Raw genomic sequence first — 18,480 nt, 5'->3', positions numbered from 1 at the left:
AGCAAGTACAGACACACAGTGGCATGTTGGATGTCACCTGTGGAGTGGATGGTACCTGGATGGAAGCATGGTATGAAGGCATTCTTGTATGACAATTGTGGAGTGATCCAGGAGCAATGGAGTCATCTATGATCGGAAGGTAATAATTAGAGAAGTGAATTCCTTGATTAGATAAGAAGCAGCCAACATGTAAGTGGAGGGGTTGGACTTAAATAGGAGGAGGGATTGTTTTTTCCATTCTTACAGAGGATAAAGCAGAGTCAATGGGTACAAATAGATGGGGATAGAAGAGGAGGGAATTTTTGCAGATTTGCAACTATTTTCTCAATGAAGGATGTGGTGAGATAGCCCGTGAGACCTGCATGGTGGAATTTGGAGTGAGAGGTAGATGAGATGGAGATTTGAGGAAAGTGAAGAAGTATGAAATAGTCATCTTGGAGGGCAGGAAGGAAATTTTCTAGGGAAATGTGGTGAAATTTCCAGGCAGCATTGAGTGCCCGGGTTGGTCTTTGGCTTAGGAGAAGGATGAAATAGGTGGGATGGAGCCAAGTCGCCACAGCCAACGGCACTTGAATCAGTCGACCTCAGATGCCTGAGTGAGTCCAGTCAAGATCGGCAGAGTTGCCCAGTTGAGCCCAGCCTAGAATCTATGACCCCCGCCCCCCCCGGTGACTTACACATCTGGGAGAATGTTATTTTAGGCCAATGAGTTTTGGGGTAGTTTGTTATACATTGTTATCGTGACTATAAATATCTGATATAAGGACTAAGAATAAGGGGGACAGTGAGGATATGAGGGGAGACGGATAATGGAAAAGAGACAGGTTCCACGGGGTGCGGTTAAATACTTGTTGGAGGTGGAGGTACTAACGTAAGTGAGCTAGAATCTTACATAGAAATAACAACTCAGGTTGGATAATGCCACAGAAATAATTTTATTCAGAAGAAGGATAATTTTGGAAGCAGTCACCCCATGATTCCTCAAACAATTGCCAGAACCGAACATTTAAGCCAAAGTTATTTTAGATCCTCGTCCTGTGGTACAGGGGTTCCAGGATTAAAGAGTAGCCAGTAAAATATAGTAGGAAAGCCAGATGCCAGGCATTGGAATAAAGACGACATTTGGGAGTGGTCACTGAAGGAGGCTAAGCTTCATCAATCGTATAAACTGACAGAGAAGTCTTCCTCCTAAAACACAAAGATAATCATGACACTTTCCAGAAATGCCTGCTCTTTGCTACCAACCAGCTTTCTCCATGTTCCACCCAGCCTTCAGTGAGCAGAGGGGATGGTGGGGTCCCTTCTGCACTGTAATGGCCAGCAGGACCCATGCTTCCCACAAGCAGCTCTCTATCTTGTACTCACATCTTGAACAGCAGTTTGGCAGGAGTGGCCACAACCATGGCTGCAGCATTTTTGTCCCACGGGACAAGATTCATCTCCACTACACAGTTCAACACAAGGTCCAATAGTTCCTGGAGGCAGCCTTGGACAACTTCCAGGTCTTGATCCATCTGCAAAACAAAACAGTCTTTCTAGAACCCAGACCATCTCTGTAGATTGGAGTGGGACATGGTGTTGAGAGAGAGAGGGCTGAAGTGCCTTGGTCCCTGGTGGACATTTAGCCTCTTGCCTTCTTGACACCCCCAATCATCCCCCCTCTCAACCTTGAATGCACACAGTACTGTTTTGTCCATGGGAAAACACACCAATGGCCAGCAGCTGCAGCATTCTGGGAGAAGAGGAGATCACACTGCTGCTAACCCCCTGCTTTTTGTTTCTTCTGGGACTAGATAATTAAATCTCAGATCACAAACACAGCCGGACTCCTACCAATTCTATGTGCCATCAGGTGCCAATTAACACTGAGTCCCACAGCCTGCCACTGCTCCCTGCCTCAAAGAGAACCCCAATCCTGCAACTAGTGCTACTCCAAGTGGGTTCCATGAACCAGCCTCATCAGCACCCTCTGGGAGCCTGTTAGAAATTCAAATTCTTGTGCCCAACACCCGACCTACTGACGCAGGAACTCTGGGACTGTGTTTCAGCAATCTGGAGTTTCTTAAGGACCCCAGGTGATTTTTATGCATGTTGTGTTGGCGAACCCCTCTTATACATCATCCCCCAAACAGCTTGCTGTATCAAGTTAGGGGCATGGAATATGCAGGCTGGATATTACACTTGTGAGTCAAGTGAAGTAGATCTGGTGGATGATAATTCTCTACTCTCTGCAGCGGAGAGACCTCCCTCATCTGTGGGATTCCCTTACATACTCCTCCATCCCCCATATCCCACCCCCCAAAAAGTCTAAGGTTGGCCCTTGAGCCTGAGATAATGTAGAGGTGTGTTAGCAAGCTGTTCCTTGGATGATACATCCAGTTCTAACTCCTCTACACCCCCTCTCCTTCCCAGTCCACTTTGATGCACCCACCAAATTTGTAGTGGTTTCAATCAATCCTAGCCATTCAGTCAAGAAAGTAAGGAAATGAAAGATCTGTGCTGAAACGGCAGCTCCCAGCCGCTGCTGGCAAGAATCAGCCTGGGCAGGTGTAAATATTGGTGGAATGAATGAACAGACCTGTGTTTCACATCAGTGTGGACATGTGTTTGGGTGTAAGATACAGGCTCACTTGTCCATAACCATGTTCTTTCCAGCCCTTGGTGAGGGATAATTTGATATCTTAATGATATTTAATTTTTGTTTTAAGAGTATCTCCAGCTTTTTCAAGTTTACAAATACTTATAAAGCAAGATATTATTTTCTGTCTTTATAGTCTTCTGGACCAGGAGGAAGGAGCATCTTTTCTAATTCTCACAGAGGCTAGTGCTGGCCCCAGCTGTAGCCAGTTTCTCTCTCTTTCTATGCAGGAGGCCCGGTAGCCACTGTCCTGGCAGGGCTAAGCATTCAGTGGGTCGGGGATGCGGAAGGCAGGGCTTGCTGGTTTTACCTCGGTCTAGGGCTGGCCAGCAGACATGGCCGCATCCGTTGCTGACACATAGACGTCCTACCCCACAGTCCTGGTCTCCTTGGCATTCTTCCGCACAGGGTCCTACCCCTAGAAAAAATTGAGTTGAAAACTGTTAAGACTGGCAGGTGAGCAGGGGAGGACTGTGAGGGCGCTTATTTGTTTTAAACTTCTGTTCAATTCAAAATATGTAGATATGATATCTACAGAGTTTTCACTATTTTAAATGTAACACATACATTATTTTTAAAAGATAAAAATTACTCAACTATATAAAGTAATAAGTAAGTCTCCCTTTCCCTCAACCCATCAAGTCTACTTCCCAGGAAGTATCTACTGTTTCTTGTGGCTCCTTCAATTTCCTCTGTGCTTTTATAAATGTAAATACAAGGACATCAATAACACACACATACGTAAACATAAAATGTTAGTAGGTGTTTGTCCAATAAGTTACAAATATGCGGGGTGAAGCTATCCATTTTTTTGGTGTTGAAAGACACGTTCATTAGGCAGTTTAGCAATATACATCAGAAGATTTCAAATGTGTATTTGGCCATTCCACTTTTTGGAACTTATCCTAAAGATATATGGTTTAGCTCAAGGATATTTATCTTTTACTTCTTATTAAAAAGTAGCCCAAAGTGACAGGTTATCTCAATCTGTAAGAGGAGAAGAAGGTGTGAAAAATAAGGCATATCGCTATACTGGAGAGCAATGAAGCCATTTAAAATGTGTGGTAGAATTGTATTTACTGATTAGGGCTGACGTCATGACTCCATGTTTGTAAAAATCATATACATATTATATTTTCCTAGATTTTTATTGGTTTATCTGTTTATCTTTGTTACTGTATGATGATGATCTAGTGGTTAAGATTTGTTGCTCTCTCTGCCACGGTCCAGGTTCATTTCCCAGTCAGGGAACCACACCACTTGTCTGCGGTTGTCATGTTGTGCTGGTGTGTGTTCCTGTGATGCTGAAAGCTAAGCCACCAGTATTTCAATAGCAGAAGGGTCACCCATGAGGTGTCAGCAGAGCTTCTAGGCTAAGACAGATTAGGAAGAAGGACCTGGCCACCCAATTCCAAAACAGTGGCCAAGAAAACTCTATGAATAGCAGCTGTGCTTTGGCAGATATAGTGCCAGAAGGTGAGAGGATGGTGCAAAAAGACTTGGTGGGGTTCCGCTCTGCTGTACAGAGGGTTGATAGGAGTCAGAATCGACTCAACAGCACTGATAACTATTACTGTAAGATCTTTAAGGACATAGACCTTTCCATAATTATCTCCTAGCACTCAGCACAGAGTTAGGCATGCAGTAACCACAAAATAAACATTTATCCATTGTGAACTCTGAAAAAGTATATATCTCTGTGTATGGATGGATTATGAAAGCTTTTATTTAAAAACTTTACCTAGGTGGTGGGATCATGGATAATTTGTATTTTTTCTTAGTATTTCTGAGTTTTCTATAATGAGCAGGCATTCCTTGCATAACAAAATAAGAGAGGAGGGTTCTGTGCTCAAAAAGTCAGGACACACAGCTGTGTGGCATGCTATTCCCTCAGGAAGGACAAGCCTGAAAGCAGAGACCATGGGGATTAAGCACCTCAGGAAGGGGAGTGTGGGCAGAGCTAAGACACAGTCTCCCCGGGTTGTGTGGGGTTTGGAGACCTGGGCAGGCCTGTGGGCTTTTACCTGGTCCCTGGGATGGAGCACAGATTCGACGACATCCCCTCCTGATACACTGCTGTCTTGCACCACAGTCCTCATTTCCTTGACATTGGTTCTCACAGATTCCTAACATGAGCAGAGACTCATGAACACAACGAAGCCCCAGGTGTGGGTATTGGGAGCGTGGTGCTGATTGGCAAAAGGCCCACTTCATATGGTATATATTACGTAGTGTAATGGAGGATGAAACATATAAAAATAGGTACCTCTTAGCATATTCATAGAGAAAATTAAGATAATGTTTACCCAATTGTTAATGATGATTATTTCAAGGGGGGGAAACTGTAAGCAGATTTACTCCATTTTGTTTAGATCTATGACATTTTAACATTTGCAAGAGATGGTAACTTCAATAAACAAAAAATATAAAAATTAAAAAATAAAGAAAATTCAGAGAAACAAGCTTTAGCTTTGGCCAAAGCTGTTGATCAGCAGGAAAACAGAAGGAAAAGAGGGATTTTCATACTCACCGAGCAACTCCAGTGTGTGCCAGTAGCACAAAAACAGAGTTGTTGAGAGGTGTATAGTTCCCATTTCAGAAATGAGGAACTGGGAGCTCAGAGAATATAACTGACTTGCCCACAGGCAGGGGTATAGTGGTGGTGCTGGGATTGGAACCCAGGTAGACCTGGTCCTGAAGTCCACATTGAATAGAGACCTTCCCTGTGATGCCCCAACATGCACATATACCCACGTGGACTCAAGTATGCTCTCAGATCAATTCTGCTGGGGCCTTATATGTCTGAGGATCCTAAGTGTCTTTTGTGAGGCACCATGGCTGAGCTATTTTGTGGAGAGGTCAATGGCTGGCCTTTGGGGCAGAAACCCATCAACATTTCAGGAGTCATGCCCATCGCTGACCTCCCAGGCATTTGTTGCAGTCCAGCATGACCATTTCAATTGCCACCAGTGCACTTGCAAAGATGGCTGCTACCTCAAACCGTAAACATATACAAAAATTCACTCAAAAAGGATCAAAGGCCTAAATGTAAGAGCTAAAACTATAAACCTCTTAGAATGAAACATAGGTGTAAATCTTTGAGACCTTGGATTAGGCAATGGTTTTTAAAATACGACACTAAAAACACAAGCAATAAAAGGAGTAGTAGATCAAGTGGACTTCACCAAAATAAAGACTCTGTGCATCAAAGGGCACTATGAAGAAAGTGAGAAGACAATCCACAGAATGGGAGAAAATATTTCCAAATCATATATCTGATAAGGGTCTAGTATACAGAATATATAAAGAATCCCTACAACTCAACAATAAAAAGGCAAACACTCCAATTTTGAAAAGGGAGAAGGACTTGAATAGACACTTCTCCAAAGAAGACAAACAAATGGCCAATAAGAAGATGAAATAAGGCTCAATATCATTAGAGAAATGCAAATCAAAACCTCAGTGAAATACTTCTTAACCCCCACGAGGATGGCTATAATCCAAATACCAGGTACCAACAAGTGTTGGCAAGGATGTGGAGAAATTAGAGCCCTCATACATTGTTGGTGGGAAAGTAAAATGGTGTAGCCTCTGTGGAAAACAGTTTGGCAGTTTCTCCAACAATTAAACTTAGACTTGCCATGTGACCCAGCAGTTCCACTCCTGGGTATAAACCCAGGAGAACTGAAAACATATTCACACAAAAAGTGTACATGAATGTTCATAGCAGCATTATTTTATAATAGGCACAAAGTGGAGACAACACAAATGCCTATCAACTGATGAATGGATAATTAACAAGTGGTATATGCATATATGTATATATATATATACACACACACAGTGGAATATTATTCAGCCATAAAAGGGAATGAAGTTCTCATAGACGCTACAACTTAGATGAATCTTGAAAATACTGAAAGAAGCCAGACACAGAAGGCCACATGTTCTGTGATTCCATTTATGTGAAATATCCAGAGTCAGAAAATGCTTAGAGATGGAAAGTAGATTGAAGATTGTCAGGGAGTGGAGGAAAGAGGGAACAGGGAGTGACTACTTAATGGGTATGGGGTTTTTTGGGGGGGTGATAAAAATGTCCTGCAATTAGATAGTGGTGATGTTGCACAACATTGTGAACATACCAACAACCACTGAATTGTACACCTTAAAATGGTTAAAACAGTCAATTTTATCTCAACAAACAGACACACACACACACACACACACACAGCTAGAGACCTCCAGAGAGCCTGATTTAAGTGGTCTGGCATAGGGACCTGGCACTGGTCATTTTTAAAAGCTTCTGAGGTGTTTCTCACGTGTAGGCAGAGACCTTCCTACACAAAATGTGGTCTGTGGACCAGGTATATTGGCACCACCTGGAAACTTCTTAAAAATGCAGAATCTCAAGCCCCACACCAGAGCTATGGAATAAAAATTTGCATACTAATCAAATCCTCCGGTTATTCTTGTCATTAAATTTTGCTAAACACTGCTCTCATCCAGAACAACTGAGTATGTCGAGTATATTTATGGTGGAAATAGCCATTAAAATAAGGCTTTCAAGGGTTAATGAGACTTTCATAGGCAGAGGTGGGGAGGCTGTCAGATGAGAGAACACATTTGCATTTTGGGGAAATCAGTAGCCTGATTGGACCTGCACTTTAGGAAGAACAATCTCACATTCATGCATAGAACTGACTGGAATTTAATACACAACACATGTTTTAGAGGAGAGAGAGTTAAAAGAGTATTGGAGTGGTCTGCTGTGTAATCAGGCTGGTGGCAGTGGGTATGGAAAGGCTGTAAGAGAAATTTTCTAAGAAGAATTGATGAAGTCTGGTAACTGATTACAGGGCAAGGAAGACAGAGAAGTCATCTTGACTTATGAGCCCATAAGGCTTAAGGAGTAGATGGAAAAAGAAGAGAAAGCAAAAGATACAGACAAGGCAGAGTGACGTCAGCATCATGGTGGAGTGAACTTTCCAGTAAACTATTCCCCCGATAAGATACAACAAAAGGGTCAAGCATAGACCAACAAGAGACACTTACACTGAACAGAGAGACATCAGAAAGACCCATACTGCCGCACATCTGAGAATGGATGTGCTGGGGCCGCCAGAAGAAGTAGGGAGAGGTAAGGAGAAATCCTCTCCCTCCCCATCAGATTGGCAATTTGGGTCACGTGGCTTCCAGAGAGAGGGGAGGGGCGGCCCTCTGCAGGGAAACCGTAGCATTTCAGGCTCTCTCAGCCAGTGATAAACTCCACACAAGGGACTCAGAACTGCTGCAGGGGTGCCATCAAAATCTGAGCACCCCAGGAGAGTGGATAACGAGGGGCACGTGAGAAGCCCCCCTCACCCAGAGACTCAGCAGGCAAGGGAGAGAGCCCCTCACTCCCCACATGCCTGACACTGCAGCTCAGCCAACCAGTCTGAGCAGCCCCTGTGGAGTGTGGGCTGTGTGGCCCTTGACCACATAGTGACGGCAGGTGGAAACTGCAATCAGATATTTCCAGGATGAGGGAACACAAAGCCAATACAGCAACCACGATGCAAAAGTACATTAAATCGCCAGACCAGAAGGAAAACGACAAGCACCCAGAAATCAACCCTGAAGGCACAGAAATCCATAACCTAAACGACAGAGAATTCAAAATAGCTATCATACAAAAGCTCAATGAAATACAAAACAACACAGATAAACAATTCAATGAGATAAGGAGTTTCTTCACAAAAGAGATTGAAATCATAAAGAAAAACCAATCAGTTCTGATGGAGATGAAGAACACAATGGAGGAGATAAAGGAGAATATGGAATCTTTAAAGAACAGAGCTGACAATGTGGAGGAAAGAATTAGCATTATAGAGGATAGGAATACAGATATGCTCCAGATGAGGAGGAGAGAAAACTAAGAATAAAAATAAAGGAAGAAAGTCTCCGAGAAATATCCAACTCAATTAGGAAATGTAACATACGAATTATAGGTATCCTTGAGGGAGAAGACAGGGAAAGAGGAACAAAGAGCCTATTCAAGGAAATAATAGCTGAGAACTTCCCAAATATGGGGAAGGAGCAGGAAATACCAGTAAGTGAAGCCAATAGGTCACCTAAATATGTCAACAGGCAAAGGCCCACTCCAAGGCATATAGTAGTAAAACTGGCAAAGGTCAATGACAAAGAAACAATATTAAGGGGAGCTAGACAAAAACAAAGAATAACGGAGTGACGTCAGCATCATGGCGGAGTGAGCTTTCCCGTGAATTCTTCCCCCACAAGATACAACAAAAGCAACAGCCACAGACCAACAACGGAATCCCAGACAGTGAAAAGCTAGAGCGGAGGGATCCACACTCCCGCACATCTGAGAGCGGAACGTGCTGGGCCCCCGGAGGAAGTGGGGAGAGGTAAGGAGAACTCCGCTCCCTCCCCATCAGATCAGCGATCCGGTCCGCGCGGCTCCCAGAGAGGGGGGAGGGGCGGCCCTCGGCGGGAAACTGTAGCTCTTCGGGCTCTCTCAGCCAGTGGGAAACTCCCGCACAGAGGGCTCAGAGGAGCCACAGGGCTACCATCAACATCTGAGCAACCCAGAGAGCGGATAAAGAGGGGCAAACGAGAAGCCTCCCACGTCAGGGACCCAGAGGGCAAAAGAGAGAGCTCCCCCCTCCCCGCAACCCGGAGTCTGCAGCTCAACCAGATCTAGCGGTCCGAGGCAGACCTGAATAAACTGGACTGGACCCGTGGATCGCAGTGGGGAAAAACAAAACAAAACAAAACAAAACAAAACTGCGGATCGCAGCAGAAAAACTGGGGCAGAGCGCAGGGGGCTTAGACTACACAGCCCTTTACCACCAGACAGTGGCGGCAGGTGGAAATTGCAACCAGAGACTTCCAGGATGAGGAAAATCAAAACCAACACAGGAACCACAATGTAAAAATATATGAAATCACCAGACCAGAAACAAAATGACAAGCACCCAGAAATCAACCCCGAAGACACAGAAATCCATAAACTAAATGACAGAGATTTCAAAATAGCTATCATAAAAACACTCAATGAAATACGAGACAACACAGACAAACAATTAAATGAGATTAGGAGTTTCTTCACAAAAGAGATTGAAATCATAAAGAAAAACCTATCAGTGCTGATGGAGATGAAGAACACAATGGAGGAGATAAAGGAGAATCTGGAATCTTTAAAGAACAGAGCTGACAATATGGAGGAAAGAATTAGCACTTTAGAGGATAGGAATACAGATATACTCCAGATGGAAGAAGAGAGAGAACTAAGACTAAAAAGAAATGAAGAAAGACTCCGAGAAATATCGGACTCTATTAGAAAATGTAACATAAGAATTATAGGTATTCCTGAGGGAGAGGAGAGGGAAAGAGGAACAGAGAGCCTATTCAAGGAAATAATAGCTAAAAATTTCCCAAATCTGGGGAAGGAGCAGGAAATACCAGTAAGCGAAGCCAACAGGACGCCTATATATATTAACAGACAAAGGCCTTCACCACGACACCTAGTGGTAAGGCTAGCCAGGGTCAACGACAAAGAAACAATATTAAGGGCAGCTAGACAAAAACAAAAAATAACGTACAAAGGAACTCCCATCAGGCTCTCAGCGGATTTCTCAACAGAAACTTTTCAGGCTAGAAGAGACTGGAATGATATATTCAAAATACTAAAAGACAAAAACTTTCAGCCAAGAATACTCTATCCAGCAAAAATATCCTTCAAATATGATGGAGAAATAGTAACTCTCCCAGATAAACAAAAGCTAAGGGAGTTCATGGCCACGAGACCGCCACTACAAGAAATACTCAAGAAGGCCCTCAGGCCTGAAAACAAGAAGAGAAAGGGAACACAAAGCTTGGAGTAAGGAGAAAAGTAGGTAGACAAAATCAGAGAAATAGTAGATCTTTACCGGAATAGGTTAGCAACCGCTTAAATACTAAACTCAAAGATCAAAGGAAGAAATTCACCAAAAATAAATTTAACCTCATCACTGTAAACACACAGCCACAACACAAGATACAATAAGGTATAACAAGAGCAACTTAGAAGGGGAAGAGGAAAGTGACTGAACTGACTTAGTATAAGGAAATAGGAGGCTATCAGATAATGGACTATCTCATACAGAAGATTTTTCGCCCAAACCTCAAGGTAACCACTAAACAAATAATCAAATTAAAACCACATATGATAAACAAAGAGAAAACTAGAAGAATCATAAGACAGAACAACCAAACTGAATTGGCAGTCCAAAACAAATGGGACAAGAAACAAAGGAAATGCAAAAGAACCAGAAAATAAGTGACAAAACAGCAACATTCAACCCTCATATTTCAATAATTACCCTAAATGTAAATGGATTGAACTCTCTAATCAAAAGATACAGAGTGGCAGGATGGATTAAAAAGCAAGACCCAACAATATGCTGCCTTCAGGAAACACATCTTAGCACTAAAGACAAGCACAGGCTCAGAGTGAAAGGATGGAAGACAATACTCCAAGCTAATGGCAAACAAAAGAAAGCAGGTGTTGCCATACTCATATCAGACAAAGTAGACTTCAAGATAAAACAGGTTAAGAAAGACAAAGAAGGGAAATATATAATGATAAAAGGGACACTCCATCAAGAAGACATATCACTTATAAATATATATGCACCCAACATAGGAGCACCAATGTACATAAAACAACTATTAACAAACCTAAAAGGAGAAATCAACAACAACACAATAATAGTAGGGGATCTTAACACCCCACTTACAGCAATGGATAGATCATCCAGACAAAAAGTTAATAAAGAAATATTAGACTTAAATGAAAAACTGGACGAGATGGACCTAGTAGACATATACAGAGCACTCCACCCAAAAACAGCTGACTACACATTCTTCTCAAGCGCACATGGAACATTCTCTAGGATAGACCATATGTTGGGAAACAAAGCAAGCCTCAATAAATTTAAGAAGATTGAAATCATAACAAGCATCTTTTTAGACCATAAGGCTATGAAACTGGAAATGAACCAGGAAAAAAAAACTGGGAAAGTGACAAAAATGTGGAGATTAAACAACATGCTACTGAACAACCAATGGATCATTGATGAAATTAAAGGAGAAATCAAAAACTATCTGGAAACAAACGAAAATGATAACATGCCATATCAAACCATATGGGACGCAGCAAAAGCGGTCCTGAGAGGGAAACTCATAGCGATACAAGCCCACCTTAACAAACAAGAAAAAGCCCTAATAGGCAACCTTAAATTACACCTAACAGAACTAGAAAAAGAAGAACAAACAAAGCCCAAAGCCAGCAGAAGGAGAGAAATAATAAAAATCAGAGCAGAAATAAATGATATTGAGACCAAAAAAACAGTAGAAAGGATTAATGAAACAAAGAGTTGGTTCTTCGAGAAGATAAACAAAATAGACAAACCCTTAGCCAGGCTAACTAAGAAAAAAAGAGAAAAGGCTCAAGTAAATAAAATTAGAAATGAAAGAGGAGAAATTACAACGGATACCATGGAAATACAGAGGATTATAAGAGAATACTATGAGAAATTATATGCCAACAAATTGGACAATCTAGAAGAAATGGATAAATTCTTAGACTTATACAACCTCCCAAAATTGAACCAAGAAGAAATGGAGAATCTGAATAGACCAATCACAAGTAAAGAGATTGAAATAGTAATCAAAAACCTCCCAAAAAATAAAAGTCCAGGACCAGATGGCTTCTCCAGTGAATTTTACCAAACATTCAAAGAAGATTTAATACCCATCCTCCTCAAACTATTCCAAAAAATAGAGGAAGATGGAACACTTCCTGAATCATTCTATGAGGCCAACATCACCCTGATACCAAAACCAGACAAAGACAATATAAAGAAAGAAAATTACAGGCCAATATCGCTGATGAACATTGATGCAAAAATCCTCAACAAAATATTGGCAAACCGAATACAACAATATATTAAAAAGATCATACACCATGATCAAGTGGGATTTATACCAGAGACGCAGGGATGGTTCAACATCCGCAAATCAATCAACGTGATACATCACATCAACAAAACAAAGAATAAAAACCACATGATCGTCTCAATAGACGCAGAGAAGGCATTTGACAAGATACAACATCCATTTATGATAAAAACTCTCAATAAAATGGGAATAGAAGGAAAGTACCTCAACATAATAAAGGCCATATATGACAAACCCACAGCTAACATCATACTCAACGGGGAAAGACTGAAAGCCATTCCTCTGAGAACAGGAACGAGGCAGGGCTGCCCACTCTCACCACTCCTGTTCAACATAGTACTGGAGGTTTTGGCCAGAGCAATTAGGCAAGAAAAAGGAATAAAAGGAATCCAAATAGGTAACGAAGAAGTGAAACTCTCACTATTTGCAGATGACATGATTGTATATATAGAAAACCCTAAAGAATCTGTTGGAAAACTGTTAGAAACAATCAACAACTACAGCAAAGTTGCAGGGTACAAAATCAATCTACAAAAATCAGTTGCATTTCTATATGCTAATAATGAACTAACAGAAAGAGAGCTCAAAAAGATAATACCATTTACAATTGCATCAAAAAGAATAAAATACCTAGGAATAAATCTTACCAAGGAGGTGAAGGACCTATACAATGAGAACTACAAGACATTATTGAGGGAAATCTATGATGACATAAAGAAATGGAAAGATATCCCATGCACGTGGATTGGAAGAATAAACATAGTTAAAATGTCTATATTACCTAAAGCAATCTACAGATTCAATGCAATCCCAATCAGAATCCCAATGACATTCTTCACAGAAATAGAAAAAATAATACTAAAATTTATATGGGGCAACAAAAGACCCCGAATAGCTAAAGAAATCCTAAAGAAAAAGAACAAAGCAGGAGGCATCACAATTCCTGACTTCAAAACATACTACAAAGCAATAGTAATCAAAACAGCATGGTACTGGTACAAAAACAGACACACAGATCAATGGAACAGAATTGAAAGCCCAGAAATAAAACCACACATATACGGACAGCTAATTTTCGACAAAGGTGCTAAGGACATGCAATGGAGAAAGGAAAGTCTCTTCAATAAATGGTGTTGGGAAAACTGGACAGCCACATGCAAAAGAATGAAAGTGGACCATGTGCTATCGCCATTCACAAAAATTAACTCAAAATGGATCAAAGACCTGAAGGTGAGACCTGAAACTATAAAACTCATAGAAGAAAATATAGGCAACACACTATTTGACATTGGTTTTAAAGGAATCTTTTCGGATGACATGCCTACCCAGACTAGGGAAACTAAAGAAAAAATAAACAAGTGGGACTTTATCAGACTAAAGAGCTTTTATAAGACAAATGAAACCAGAATCAAGATGAACAAACAACCAACCAGCTGGGAGAGAATATTTGCAAAACATACATCTGACAAGGGGTTGATCTCCATAATATATAAAGAACTCACACAATTGAACAACAAAAAAACAAACAATCCGATCAAAAAATGGGCAGAGGAAATAAACAGACACTTCTCCAAGGAAGATATACAGATGGCCAATAGGCACATGAAAAGATGCTCAACATCACTAATCATCAGGGAAATGCAAATCAAAACAACACTAAGATACCACCTCACGCCCGTTAGAATGGCTATAATCACCAAGACAAAAAACAACAAATGTTGGAGAGGATGTGGAGAAACAGGAACCCTCATACACAGCTGGTGGGAATGCAAATTGGTGCAGCCTCTATGGAAAACGGTATGGAGATTCCTCAAAGAATTAAAAATAGAGATGCCCTATGATCCAGCCATCCCACTACTGGGAATCTATCCAATGCACCTGAAATCAACAATCCAAAGAGGCTTATGCACCCCTATGTTCATTGCAGCATTATTCACCATAGCCAAGAAGTGGAAGCAACCTAAGTGTCCCTCGACTGACGATTGGATTAAGAAAATGTGGTATATATATACAATGGAATACTACTCAGCCATAAAAAAAGACAAAATCGTCCCATTTGCAACAACATGGATGGGCCTGGAGCGTATTATGTTAAGTGAAAGAAGCCAGAAAGAGAAAGACAAACACTGTATGATCTCACTCATATGTGGAATATAAACCAACACATGGACAGAGAAAACTGGACTGTGGTTACCCGGGAAGTGGGGGTGGGGGGTGGGCACAAGGGGTGAAGGGAGTCATATATGGGGTGATGGACAAACAAAAATGTACAACCCAAAATTTCACAATGTTAGAAACCATTAAAATATCAATAAAAAAAAAAAACAAAGAATAACGTACATAGGAACTCCCATCAGGCTCTCAGCGGAAGAGAGTTTCTCAGCAGAAACTTTACAGGCTAGGAGAGACTGGAATGATATATTCAAAACACTGAAAGACAAATACTTTCAGCCAAGAATACTCTATCCAGCGAAAATATCTTTCAAATATGATGGAGAAATAATAACTTTCCCAGATAAACAAAAGCTAAGGGAGTTCCTGGCCACGAGACCCCCACTACAAGAAATGCTCAAGAAGGCCCTCAGGCCTGAAAAAAAGAAGAGAAAGAGAATACAAAGCTTGGAGCAAGGAGAAAAATAGGTAGACAAAATCAGAAAAAGAATAGATCTTCACCGGAGTAGGATAGCAACCACTTAAATACAAAAATCAAAGATCAAAGGAAGGAAATCACAAAAAATAAATATAATCTCATCACTTTAAACACACACCCACAACACAACATAGAATAAGTTGTGACAAGAGTAACTTAGAAGGGGAAGAGAAAGAGATCGAATTGACTTAGTAAAAAGGAATAAGAGGACATCAGATAATGGACTATCTCATACACAAAATTTTTTATACAAACCTCAACGTAACCACTAAACAAATAATCAGAACAAAATCTCATAGGATAAATAAAGAGAAAACTAAAAGAGTCATAAGACAGAACAACCAAACCGAACTGGCAGGCCAAAACACATGGGACAAGAAACAAAGGAAATGCAAAAGAACTGGAAAATATGTGACAAAACAGCAACATTAAGCCCTCATATATCAATAATTACTCTAAATGTAAATGGATTGAACTCTCCAATCAAAATACACAGAGTGGCAGGGTGGATTAAAAAGCAAGACCCAACAATACGCAGCCTCTAGGAAACACATCTCAGTTCTAAAGACAAGCACAGGCTCAGAGTGAAAGGATAGAAGACAATACTCCAAGCTAATGGCAAACAAAAGAAAGCAGGTGTTGCCGTACTTATAGCAGACAAAGTAGACTTCAAGATAAAACAGGTAATGAGAGACAAAGAGGGGCAATATATAATGATAACAGGGACACTCCACCAAGAAGACGTACCAATTATAAATATATATGCACCCAACATAGGAGCACCAAAGTACATAAAGCAACTATTAACAAACCTAAAAGGAGATATTAACAACAACACAATAATAGTAGGAGACCTTAATACCCCACATACATCAATGGATAGATCATCCAGACAAAAAATCAATAAAGAAATAGTGGACTTAAATGAAAAACTGGATGAGATGGACCTAGTAGACACATACAGAGCACTCCATTCAAAAACAGCTGATTACACATTCTTCTCAAGCACGCATGGAACATTCTCAAGGATAGACCATATGTTGGGAAACAAGGCAAGCCTCAATAAATTTAAGAAGATTGAAATCATAACAAGCATTTTTTCAGACCATAATGCTATGAAACTGGCAATTGACCACAAGAAAAAAATGGGGAAAGTGACAAAGATGTGGAGATTAAACAACATGCTACTGAGCAACCAATGGATCATTGATGAAATTAAAGGAGAAATCAAAAAATATCTGGAAACAAACTAAAATGAAAATATGCCATACCAACTCATATGGGATGCAGCAAAAGCAGTCCTGAGAGGGAAATTCACAGCAATACAGGCCCACCTCAACAAACAAGAAAAAGCCTAAATAAGCAACCTTAAATTACACGTAACAGAACTAGAGAAAGCAGAACAAACAAAGCCCAAAATCAGCAGAAGGAGAGAAATAATAAAAATTAGGGCAGAAATAAACGAAATTGAGACCAAAAAAACAGTAGAAAGGATTAATGCAACAAAGAGTTGGTTCTTTGAGAAGATAAACAAAATTGACAAACCCTTAGCCAGACTTACTAAGAAAAAAGAGAAAAGGCTCAAATAAATAAAATTAGAAATGAAGGCGGAGAAATTACAATGGATACCATGGGAATACAAAGGATTATAAGAGAATACTATGAGAAACTATATGCCAACAAATTGGACAATCTGGAAGAAATGGATAAATTCTTAGACTCATACAACCTCCCAAAACTGAACCAAGAAGAAACAGAGAATCTGAATAGGCCAATCACAAGTAAAGAGATTGAAATAGTAATCAAAAACCTCCCAAAAATTGGGCCGGCCCTGTGGCTTAGCAGTTAAGTGTGCATGCTCCGCTACTGGCGGCCCGGGTTCGCTTCCCGGGCGTGCACCGACGCACCGCTTCTCTGGCCATGCTGAGGCCGCGTCCCACATACAGCAACTAGAAGGATGTGCAACTATGACATACAACTATCTACTAGGGCTTTGGGGCAAAAAAAAAAGGAGGAGGATTGGCAATAGATGTTAGCTCAGAGCCGGTCTTCCTCAGCAAAAAGAGGAGGATTAGCACGGATGTTAGCTCAGGGCTGATCTTCCTCACAAAAAAAAAAAAAAACCTCCAAAAAAATAAAAGTCCAGGACCAGATGGCTTCTCTGGTGAATTTTACCAAATATTCAAAGATCTAACACCCATCCTTCTCAAACTATTCCAAAAAATAGAGGAAGATGGAACACTTCCTAACTCATTCTACAAGGCCAACATCACCCTGATACCAAAGCCAGACAAAGACAATACAAAAAAGGAAAATTACAGGCCAATATCACTGATGAACATAGATGCAAAAATCCTCAACAAAATATTGGCAAACCAAATACAGCAATACATTAAAAAGATGATACACCATGATCAAGTGGGATTTATACCAGGGACACAGGGATGGTTCAACATCGGCAAATCAATCAACGTGATACACCATATCAACAAAATGAGGAATAAAAACCACATGGTCATCTCAATAGATGCAGAGAAGGCATCTGACAAGATACAACACCCATTTATGATAAAAACTCTCAACAAAATGGGTATAGAAGGAAAGTTCCTCAACATAATAAAGGCTATTTATGGCAAACCCACAGCCAACATCATACTCAAAGGGGAAAGGCTGAAAGCCATTCCTCTGAGAACAGGAACGAGGCAGGGCTGCCCACTCCTGCGGCTCTTATTCAACATAGTTCTGGAGGTTTTGGCCAGGGCAATTAGGCAAGAAAAAGGAATAAAAGGAATCCAAATAGGCAACGAAGAAGTGAAACTCTCACTATTTGCAGATGACATGATTTTATATATAGAAAAGCCTAAAGAATCCATTGAAAAACTATTAGAAATAATCACCAACTACAGCAAAGTCACAGGGTACAAAATCAACCTACAATAATCAGTTGCATTTCTGTATGCTAATAACGAACTAACAGAAAGAGAGCTCAAAATGATAATACCATTTACAATTGCATCAAAAAGAATAAAATACCTAGGAATAAATCTTACCAAGGAAGTGAAAGAGCTATACAATGAAAACTACAAGACATTATTCAAAGAAATTGATAATAACATAAAGAAATGGAAAGATATCCCATGCACATGGATTGGAAGAATAAACATAGTTAAAATGTCTATATTACCTAAAG

The sequence above is a fragment of the Diceros bicornis genome, chromosome 18 (assembly GCF_020826845.1).
Source record: "Diceros bicornis minor isolate mBicDic1 chromosome 18, mDicBic1.mat.cur, whole genome shotgun sequence".
NCBI lineage: Eukaryota > Metazoa > Chordata > Mammalia > Perissodactyla > Rhinocerotidae > Diceros > Diceros bicornis.
Note: the sequence above shows the minus strand (reverse complement) of the source record.